Genomic DNA, 11,780 nt, shown 5'->3' with positions numbered 1-11,780 from the left:
TTAACAGCCGAACGCGCTTACCATTGCGCCACGGAAGCCCAAACATTAAATGTTCGTCAGGTATTGTGGAAAAACTCTGACTTTTTACGTTACATTTGAGATCCCATAACACCTCTCCCGGCTGAGCTCGAACCACCAACCTTTCGGTTAACAGCCGAACGCACTAACCATTGCGCCACGGAAGCCCAAAAAAAAAATGTTCGTCAGGTATTGTGGAAAAAAATTGCCTTTTTACGTTACATTTGAGACTTCACAACACCGCTCCCGGGTGGGCTCGAACCACCAACCTATTGGTTAACAGCCGAACGCGCTAACCATTGAGCCACGGAAGCTCAGAAATTGAAAGGTTGTCAGGTATTGTGGAAAAGTTATGACTTTTCACGCTACATCTGAGACCCCACAAAACCTCTCCCGGGTGGGCTCGAACCACCAACCTTTTGGTTAACAGCCGAACGCGCTTACCATTGCGCCACGGAAGCCCAAACATTAAATGTTCGTCAGGTATTTTGGAAAAACTCTGACTTTTTACGTTACATTTGAGATCCCATAACACCTCTCCCGGCTGAGCTCGAACCACCAACCTTTCGGTTAACAGCCGAACGCACTAACCATTGCGCCACGGAAGCCCAAAAAAAAATGTTCGTCAGGTATTGTGGAAAAACTTTGCCTTTTTACGTTACATTTGAGACTTCACAACACCGCTCCCGGGTGGGCTCGAACCACCAACCTTTCGGTTAACAGCCGAACGCGCTAACCATTGCGTTACGGAAGCCCAAAAAATAAATGGTCGTCAGGTATTGTGGAAAAGCTTTGGCTTTTTACGTTACATTTGAGATCCCATAACACCGCTCCCGGGTGGGCTTAAACCACCAACCTTTCGGTTAACAGCCGAACGTGCTAACCATTGAGCCACGGAAGCTCAGAAATTAAAAGGTTGTCAGGTATTGTAGAAAAGTTATGACTTTTCACGCTACATCTGAGACCCCACAAAACCTCTCCCGGGTGGGCTCCAACCACCAACCTTTCGGTTAACAGCCGAACGCGCTAACCATTGCGCCACGGAAGCCCAAAAATTAATTGTTCGTCAGGTATTGTGGAAAAACTTTGCCTTTTCACGTTACATTTGAGACTTCACAACACCGCTCCTTGGTGGGCTCGAACCACCAACCTATTAGTTAACAGCCGAACGCGCTAACCATTGAGCCACGGAAGCTCAGAAATTGAATGGTTGTCAGGTATTGTGGAAAAGTTATGACTTTTCACGCTACATCTGAGACCCCACAACACCTCTCCTGGGTGGGCTCGAACCAACAACCTTTCGGTTAACAGCTGAACGCGCTAAAAAATGCGCCACGGAAGCCCAAAAATTAAATGTTCGTCAGGTATTGTGGAAAAACTATGACTTTTTACGTTACATTTGAGATCCCAAAACACCTCTCCCGGGTGGGATCGAACCACCAACCTTTCGGTTAACAGCTGAACGCGCTAAAAAATGCGCCACGGAAGCCCAAAAATTAAATGTTCGTCAGGTATTGTGGAAAAACTCTGACTTTTTACGTTAAATTTAAGAACCCATAACACCGCTTCCGGGTGGGCTCGAACCACCAACCTTTCGGATAAAAGCTGAACGCGCTAACCATTGCGCAACGGAAGCCCAAAAATTAAGTGTTCGTCAGGTATTGTGGAAAAACTCTGACTTTTTACGTTACATTAGAGACCCCACAACACCTCTCCCGGGTGGGCTCGAACCACCAACCTTTCGGTTAACAGCCGAACGCGCTAACCATTGTGCCACGGAAGCCCAAAAATTAAATGTTCGTCAGGTATTGTGGAAAAACTCTGACTTTTTACGTTACATTTGAGATCCCATAACACCGCTCCCGGCTGGGCTCGAACCACCAACCTTTCGGTTAACAGCCGAACGCGCAAACCATTGCGCCACGGAAGCCCAAAAAAAATGTTCGTCAGGTATTGTGGAAAAACTTTGCCTTTTTACGTAACATTTGAGACTTCACAACACCGCTCCCGGGTGGGCTCGAACCACCAACCTATTGGTTAACAGCCGAACGCGCTAACCATTGAGCCACGGAAGCTCAGAAATTGAAAGGTTGTCAGGTATTGTGGAAAAGTTATGACTTTTCACGCTACATCTGAGACCCCACAACACCTCTCCCGGGTGGGCTCCAACCACCAACCTTTCGGTTAACAGCCGAACGCGCTAACCATTGCGCCACGGAAGCCCAAAAATTAAAAGTTCGTCAGGTATTGTGGAAAAACTTTGCCTTTTTACGTTACATTTGAGACTTCACAACACCGCTCCCGGGTGGGCTCGAACCACCAACCTATTGGTTAACAGCCGAACGCGCTAACCATTGAGCCACGGAAGCTCAGAAATTGAATGGTTGTCAGGTATTGTGGAAAAGTTATGACTTTTCACGCTACATCTGAGACCCCACAACACCTCTCCCGGGTGGGCTCCAACCACCAACCTTTCGGTTAACAGCCGAACGCGCTAACCTTTGCGCCACGGAAGCCCAAAAATTAAATGTTCGTCAGGTATTGTGGAAAAACTTTGCCTTTTTACGTTACATTTGAGACTCCACAACACCGCTCCCGGGTGGGCTCGAACCACCAGCCTATTGGTTAACAGCCGAACGCGCTAACCATTGAGCCACGGAAGCTCAGAAATTGAATGGTTGTCAGGTATTGTGGAAAAGTTATGACTTTTCACGCTACATCTGAGACCCCACAACACCTCTCCTGGGTGGGCTCGAACCAACAACCTTTCGGTTAACAGCTGAACGCGCTAAAAAATGCGCCACGGAAGCCCAAAAATTAAATGTTCGTCAGGTATTGTGGAAAAACTATGACTTTTTACGTTACATTTGAGATCCCAAAACACCTCTCCCGGGTGGGATCGAACCACCAACCTTTCGGTTAACAGCTGAACGCGCTAAAAAATGCGCCACGGAAGCCCAAAAATTAAATGTTCGTCAGGTATTGTGGAAAAACTCTGACTTTTTACGTTAAATTTAAGAACCCATAACACCGCTTCCGGGTGGGCTCGAACCACCAACCTTTCGGATAAAAGCTGAACGCGCTAACCATTGCGCAACGGAAGCCCAAAAATTAAGTGTTCGTCAGGTATTGTGGAAAAACTCTGACTTTTTACGTTACATTTGAGACCCCACAACACCTCTCCCGGGTGGGCTCGAACCACCAACCTTTCGGTTAACAGCCGAACGCGCTAACCATTGTGCCACGGAAGCCCAAAAATTAAATGTTCGTCAGGTATTGTGGAAAAACTCTGACTTTTTACGTTACATTTGAGATCCCATAACACCGCTCCCGGCTGGGCTCGAACCACCAACCTTTCGGTTAACAGCCGAACGCGCTAACCATTGCGCCACGGAAGCCCAAAAAAAATGTTCGTCAGGTATTGTGGAAAAACTTTGCCTTTTTACGTTACATTTGAGACTTCACAACACCGCTCCCGGGTGGGCTCGAACCACCAACCTATTGGTTAACAGCCGAACGCGCTAACCATTGAGCCACGGAAGCTCAGAAATTGAATGGTTGTCAGGTATTGTGGAAAAGTTATGACTTTTCACGCTACATCTGAGACCCCATAACACCTCTCCCGGGTGGGCTCCAACCACCAACCTTTCGGTTAACAGCCGAACGCGCTAACCATTGCGCCACGGAAGCCCAAAAATTAAATGTTCGTCAGGTATTGTGGAAAAACTTTGCCTTATTACGTTAAATTTGAGACTTCACAACACCGCTCCCGGGTGGGCTCGAACCACCAACCTATTGGTTAACAGCCGAACGCGCTAACCATTGAGCCACGGAAGCTCAGAAATTGAATGGTTGTCAGGTATTGTGGAAAAGTTATGACTTTTCACGCTACATCTGAGACCCCACAACACCTCTCCCGGGTGGGCTCCAACCACCAACCTTTCGGTTAACAGCCGAACGCGCTAACCATTGCGTCACGGAAGCCCAAAAATTAAATGTTCGTCAGGTATTGTGGAAAAACTTTGCCTTTTTACGTTACATTTGAGACTTCACAACACCGCTCCCGGGTGGGCTCGAACCACCAACCTATTGGTTAACAGCCGAACGCGCTAACCATTGAGCCACGGAAGCTCAGAAATTGAATGGTTGTCAGGTATTGTGGAAAAGTTATGACTTTTCACGCTACATCTGAGACCCCACAACACCTCTCCTGGGTGGGCTCGAACCAACAACCTTTCGGTTAACAGCTGAACGCGCTAAAAAATGCGCCACGGAAGCCCAAAAATTAAATGTTCGTCAGGTATTGTGGAAAAACTATGACTTTTTACGTTACATTTGAGATCCCAAAACACCTCTCCTGGGTGGGATCGAACCACCAACCTTTCGGTTAACAGCTGAACGCGCTAAAAAATGCGCCACGGAAGCCCAAAAATTAAATGTTCGTCAGGTATTGTGGGAAAACTCTGACTTTTTACGTTAAATTTAAGAACCCATAACACCGCTTCCGGGTGGGCTCGAACCACCAACCTTTCGGTTAAAAGCTGAACGCGCTAACCATTGCGCAACGGAAGCCCAAAAATTAAGTGTTCGTCAGGTATTGTGGAAAAACTCTGAATTTTTACGTTAAATTTAAGAACCCATAACACCGCTTCCGGGTGGGCTCGAACCACCAACCTTTCGGTTAAAAGCTGAACGCGTAACCATTGCGCAACGAAAGCCCAAAAATTAAGTGTTCGTCAGGTATTGTGGAAAAACTATGACTTTTTACGTTACATTTGAGACCCCACAACACCTCTCCCGGGTGGGATCGAACCACCAACCTTTCGGTTAACAGCTGAACGCGCTAAAAAATGCGCCACGGAAGCCCAAAAATTAAATGTTCGTCAGGTATTGTGGAAAAACTATGACTTTTTACGTTACATTTGAGATCCCAAAACACCTCTCCCGGGTGGGATCGAACCACCAACCTTTCGGTTAACAGCTGAACGCGCTAAAAAATGCGCCACGGAAGCCCAAAAATTAAATGTTCGTCAGGTATTGTGGAAAAACTCTGACTTTTTACGTTAAATTTAAAAACCCATAACACCGCTTCCGGGTGGGCTCGAACCACCAACCTTTCGGTTAAAAGCTGAACGCGCTAACCATTGCGCAACGGAAGCCCAAAAATTAAGTGTTCGTCAGGTATTGTGGAAAAACTCTGACTTTTTACGTTACATTTGAGACCCCACAACACCTCTCCCGGGTGGGCTCGAACCACCAACCTTTCGGTTAACAGCCGATCGCGCTAACCATTGTGCCACGGAAGCCCAAAAATTAAATGTTCGTCAGGTATTGTGGAAAAACTCTGACTTTTTACGTTACATTTGAGATCCCATAACACCGCTCCCGGCTGGGCTCGAACCACCAACCTTTCGGTTAACAGCCGAACGCGCTAACCATTGCGCCACGGAAGCCCAAAAATTAAATGTTCGTCAGGTATTGTGGAAAAACTCTGACTTTTTACGTTACATTTGAGATCCCATAACACCGCTCCCGGCTGGGCTCGAACCACCAACCTTTCGGTTAACAGCCGAACGCGCTAACCATTGCGCCACGGAAGCCCAAAAAAAATGTTCGTCAGGTATTGTGGAAAAACTTTGCCTTTTCACGTTACATTTGAGATCCCATAACACCGCTCCCGGCTGGGCTCGAACCACCAACCTTTCGGTTAACAGCCGAACGCGCTAACCATTGCGCCACGGAAGCCCAAAAAAAATGTTCGTCAGGTATTGTGGAAAAACTTTGCCTTTTTACGTTACATTTGAGACTTCACAACACCGCTCCCGGGTGGGCTCCCGGTAGCGTGAAAAGTCATAACTTTTCCACAATACCTGACAACCATTCAGTTTCTGAGCTTCCGCGGCTCAATGGTTAGCGCGTTAGGCTGTTAACCAATAGGTTGGTGGTTCGAGCACACCCGAAAGCGGTGTTATGGGATCTCAAATGTAACGTAAAAAGTCAGAGTTTTTCCACAATACCTGACGAACATTTAATTTTTGGGCTTCCGTGGCGCAATGGTTAGCGCGCAGCGCGTTCAGCTGTTAACCGAAAAGTTGGTGGTTCGAGCCCACCCGGGAGCGGTGTTGTGAAGTCTCGAATGTAACGTAAAAAGGCAAAGTTTTTCCACAATACCTGACGAACATTATTTTTTGGGCTTCCGTGGCGCAATGGTTAGCGCGTTCGGCTGTTAACCGAAAGGTTGGTGGTTCGAGCCCACCCGGGAGCGGTGTTATGGGGTCTGAAATGTAACGTAAAAAGTCAGAGTTTTCCACAATACCTGACGACCATTTAATTTTTGGGCTTCCGTGGCGCAATGGTTAGCGCGTTCGGCTGTTAACCAAAATGTTGGTGGTTCGAGCCCACCCGGGAGCGGTGTTATGGGATCTCAAATGTAAGGTAAATAGTCAGAGTTTTTCCACAATAGCTGAAGACCATTTCATTTCTGAGCTTCTTTGGCTCCATGGTTAGCGCGTTCGGATGTTAATCAATAGGTTGGTGGTTCGAGCCCACGCGAGAGAGGTGTTGTGGAGTCTCAGATGTAGCGTAATAAGTCAAAACGTTTCCACAATACGTGACAAATATGTAATTTCTGAGCTCCCGTGGCTCAATGGTTATCGCGTTCGGCTGTTAACCAATAGGTTGGTGGTTCGAGCCCACCCGGGAGCGGTGTTGTGGGATCTCAAATGTAAGGTAAAAAGCCAAAGTTTTTCCACAATACCTGACAACCAATTAATTTCTGAGATTCCGTGGCTCAATGGTTAGCGCGTTCGGCTGTTAACCGAAAGGTTGGTGGTTCAAGCCCACCCGGGAGCGGTGTTGTGAAGTCTCAAATGTAACGTAAAAATCCAAAGCTTTTCCTCAATACCTGACGACCATTTATTTTTTGGGCTTCCGTTGCGCAATGGTTAGCCCTTCGGCTGTTAACCGAAAGGTTGGTGGTTCGAGCCCACCCGGGAGAGGTGTTGTGGGGTCTCAGATGTAGCGTGAAAAGTCATAACTTTTCCACAATACCTGACAACCTTTCAATTTCTGAGCTTCCGTGGGTCAAGGGTTAGCGCGTTCGGCTGTTAACCAATAGGTTGGTGGTTCGAGCCCACCCGGGAGCGGTGTTGTGAAGTCTCAAATGTAACGTAAAAAGGCAAAGTTTTTCCACAATACCTGACGAACATTTTTTTTGGGCTTCCGTGGCGCAATGGTTAGCGCGTTCGGCTGTTAACCGAAAGGTTGGTGGTTCGAGCCCAGCCGGGAGCGGTGTTATGGGATCTCAAATGTAACGTAAAAAGTCAGAGTTTTTCCACAATACCTGACGAACATTTAATTTTTGGGCTGCCGTGGCGCAATGGTTAGCGCGTTCGGCTGTTAACCGAAAGGTTGGTGGTTCGAGCCCAGCCGGGAGCGGTGTTATGGGATCTCAAATGTAACGTAAAAAGTCAGAGTTTTTCCACAATACCTGACGAACACTTAATTTTTGGGCTTCCGTGGCGCAATGGTTAGCGCGTTCAGCTTTTAACCGAAAGGTTGGTGGTTCGAGCCCACCCGGAAGCGGTGTTATGGGTTCTTAAAATTAACGTAAAAAGTCAGAGTTTTTCCACAATACCTGACGAACATTTAATTTTTGGGCTTCCGTGGCGCATTTTTTAGCGCGTTCAGCTGTTAACCGAAAGGTTGGTGGTTCGATCCCACCCGGGAGAGGTGTTTTGGGATCTCAAATGTAACGTAAAAAGTCTGAGTTTTTCCACAATACCTGACGACCATTTAATTTTTGGGCTTCCGTGGCACAATGGTTAGCGCGTTCGGCTGTTAACCAAAATGTTGGTGGTTCGAGCCCACCCGGGAGAGGTGTTGTGGGGTCTCAGATGTAGCGTGAAAAGTCATAACTTTTCCACAATAGCTGACAACCATTCAATTTCTGAGCTTCCGTGGCTCAATGGTTAGCGCGTTCGGCTGTTAACCAATAGGTTGGTGGTTCGAGCCCACCCGGGAGCGGTGTTGTGAAGTCTCAAATGTAACGTAAAAAGGCAAAGTTTTTCCACAATACCTGACGAACATTTAATTTTTGGGCTTCCGTGGCGCAATGGTTAGCGCGTTCGGCTGTTAACTGAAAGGTTGGTGGTTGGAGCCCACCCGGGAGAGGTGTTGTGGGGTCTCAGATGTAGCGTGAAAAGTCATAACTTTTCCACAATACCTGACAACCTTTCAATTTCTGAGCTTCCTTGGCTCAATGGTTAGCGCGTTCGGCTGTTAACCAATAGGTTGGTGGTTCGAGCCCACCCGGGAGCGGTGTTGTGAAGTCTCAAATGTAACGTAAAAAGGCAAAGTTTTTCCACAATACCTGACGAACATTTTTTTTTGGGCTTCCGTGGCGCAATGGTTAGCGCGTTCGGCTGTTAACCGAAAGGTTGGTGGTTCGAGCCCACACGGGAGCGGTGTTGTGGGATCTCAAATGTAACGTAAAAAGCGAAAGTTTTTCCACAATACCTGACAACCATTTAATTTCAGAGATTCCGTGGCTCAATGGTTAGCGCGTTCGGCTGTTAACCGAAAGGTTGGTGGTTCAAGCCCACCCGGGAGCGGTGTTATGGGATCTCAAATGTAACGTAAAAAGTCAGAGTTTTTCCACAATACCTGTTGACCATTTTTTTTTTGGGCTTCCGTAGCGCAATGGTTAGCGCGTTCGGCTGTTAACCGAAAGGTTGGTGGTTCGAGCCCACCCGGGAGAGGTGTTGTGGAGTCTCAGATGTAACGTAAAAAGTCAAAACTTTTCCACAATACGTGACAACCATTTAATATCTGAGCTCCCGTGGCTCAATGGTTATCGCGTTCGGCTGTTAACCAATAGGTTGGTGGTTCGAGCCCACCCGGGAGCGGTGTTGTGGGATCTCAAATGTAACGTAAAAAGCCAAAGTTTTTCCACAATACCTGACAACCATTTAATTTCTGAGATTCCGTGGCTCAATGGTTAGCGCGTTCGGCTGTTAACCGAAAGGTTGGTATTTCAAGCCCACCCGGGAGCGGTGTTGTGAAGTCTCAAATGTAACGTAAAAAGCCAAAGCTTTTCCACAATACCTGACGACCATTTATTTTTTGGGCTTCCGTAACACAATGGTTAGCGCGTTCGGCTGTTAACCGAAAGGTTGGTGGTTCGAGCCCACCCGGGAGCGGTGTTGTGAAGTCTCAAATGTAACGTAAAAAGCCAAACATTTTCCACAATACGTGACAACCATTTAATTTCTGAGCTCCCGTGGCTCAATGGTTATCGCGTTCGGCTGTTAACCAATAGGTTGGTGGTTCGAGCCCACACGGGAGCGGTGTTATGGGATCTCAAATGAAACGTAAAAACCCAAAGTTTTTCCACAATACCTGACAACCATTTAATTTCTGAGATTCCGTGGCTCAATGGTTAGCGCGTTCGGCTGTTAACCGAAAGGTTGGTGGTTCGAGCCCACCCGGAAGAGGTGTTGTGGAGTCTCAGAAGTAGCGTAAAAAGTCAAAACTTTTCCACATAACGTGACAACCATTTAATTTCTGAGCTCCCGTGGCTCAATGGTTATCGCGTTCGGCTGTTAACCAATAGGTTGGTGGTTCGAGCCCACACGGGAGCGGTGTTATGGGATCTCAAATGAAACGTAAAAAGTCAGAGTTTTTCCACAATAGCTGAAGACTATTTCATTTCTGAGCTTCTTTGGCTCCATGGTTAGCGCGTTCGGATGTTAACCGAAAGGTTGGTGGTTCGAGCCCACCCGGGAGCGGTGTAGTGGGATCTCAAATGTAACGTAAAAAGCCAAAGTTTTTCCACAATACCTGACGAACATTTTATTTTTGGGCTTCCGTGGCGCTATGGCTAGCGCGTTCAGCTGTTAACCGAAAGGTTGGTGGTTCGAGCCCACCCGGGAGAGGTGTTGTGGGGTCTCAGATGTAGCGTGAAAAGTCAAAACTTTTCCACAAAAAGGTTGGTGGTTCGAGCCCACCCGGGAGAGGTGTTGTGGAGTCTCAGATGTAGCGTGAAAAGTCATAACTTTTCCACAATACCTGGCAACCATTTAATTTCTGAGCTTCCGTGGCTCAATGGTTAGAGCGTTCGGCTGTTAACCAATAGGTTGGTTGTTCGAGCCCATCCGGGAGCGGTGTTGTGGGATCTCAAATGTAACGTAAAAAGCCAAAGTTTTTCCACAATTTCTGACGACCATTTAATTTTTGGGCTTCCGTGGCGCAATGGTTAGCGCGTTCGGCTGTTAACCAAAATGTTGGTGGTTCGAGCCCACCCGGGAGCGGTGTTATGGGATCTCAAATGTAAGGTAAAAGTCAGAGTTTTTCCACAATAGCTGAAGACCATTTCATTTCTGAGCTTCTTTGGCTCCATGGTTAGCGCGTTCGGCTGTTAACCGAAAGGTTGGTGGTTCAAGCCCACCCGGGAGCGGTGTTATGGGATCTCAAATGTAACGTAAAAAGTCAGAGTTTTTCCACAATACCTGTTGACCATTTTTTTTTGGGCTTCCGTAGCGCAATGGTTAGCGCGTTCGGCTGTTAACCGAAAGGTTGGTGGTTCGAGCCCACCCGGGAGAGGTGTTGTGGAGTCTCAGATGTAACGTAAAAAGTCAAAACTTTTCCACAATACGTGACAACCATTTAATATCTGAGCTCCCGTGGCTCAATGGTTATCGCGTTCGGCTGTTAACCAATAGGTTGGTGGTTCGAGCCCACCCGGGAGCGGTGTTGTGGGATCTCAAATGTAACGTAAAAAGCCAAAGTTTTTCCACAATACCTGACAACCATTTAATTTCTGAGATTCCGTGGCTCAATGGTTAGCGCGTTCGGCTGTTAACCGAAAGGTTGGTATTTCAAGCCCACCCGGGAGCGGTGTTGTGAAGTCTCAAATGTAACGTAAAAAGCCAAAGCTTTTCCACAATACCTGACGACCATTTATTTTTTGGGCTTCCGTAACACAATGGTTAGCGCGTTCGGCTGTTAACCGAAAGGTTGGTGGTTCGAGCCCACCCGGGAGCGGTGTTGTGAAGTCTCAAATGTAACGTAAAAAGCCAAACATTTTCCACAATACGTGACAACCATTTAATTTCTGAGCTCCCGTGGCTCAATGGTTATCGCGTTCGGCTGTTAACCAATAGGTTGGTGGTTCGAGCCCACACGGGAGCGGTGTTATGGGATCTCAAATGAAACGTAAAAACCCAAAGTTTTTCCACAATACCTGACAACCATTTAATTTCTGAGATTCCGTGGCTCAATGGTTAGCGCGTTCGGCTGTTAACCGAAAGGTTGGTGGTTCGAGCCCACCCGGAAGAGGTGTTGTGGAGTCTCAGAAGTAGCGTAAAAAGTCAAAACTTTTCCACATAACGTGACAACCATTTAATTTCTGAGCTCCCGTGGCTCAATGGTTATCGCGTTCGGCTGTTAACCAATAGGTTGGTGGTTCGAGCCCACACGGGAGCGGTGTTATGGGATCTCAAATGAAACGTAAAAAGTCAGAGTTTTTCCACAATAGCTGAAGACTATTTCATTTCTGAGCTTCTTTGGCTCCATGGTTAGCGCGTTCGGATGTTAACCGAAATGTTGGTGGTTCGAGCCCACCCGGGAGCGGTGTAGTGGGATCTCAAATGTAACGTAAAAAGCCAAAGTTTTTCCACAATACCTGACGAACATTTTATTTTTGGGCTTCCGTGGCGCTATGGTTAGCGCGTTCAGCTGTTAACCGAAAGGTTGGTGGTTCG

The 11,780-nt window shown here is 47.3% G+C and overlaps 1 non-coding gene across 1 annotated transcript; it reads left to right on the top strand.

The window, feature by feature from the left end:
• Window positions 1–7,529: 7,529 nt before the first annotated feature.
• On the top strand, window positions 7,530–7,602 carry TRNAK-UUU (transfer RNA lysine (anticodon UUU)). The gene has a single exon. It is a non-coding gene; the product is annotated as a tRNA-Lys (tRNA).
• Window positions 7,603–11,780: the final 4,178 nt, after the last annotated feature.

Source organism: Phalangium opilio, unplaced genomic scaffold (assembly GCF_054372755.1).
Source record: "Phalangium opilio isolate 3A_F unplaced genomic scaffold, DU_Popi_V2 ptg000505l_1, whole genome shotgun sequence".
Lineage (NCBI taxonomy): Eukaryota > Metazoa > Arthropoda > Arachnida > Opiliones > Phalangiidae > Phalangium > Phalangium opilio.
This window is presented reverse-complemented; position numbering and strand designations above follow the sequence as displayed.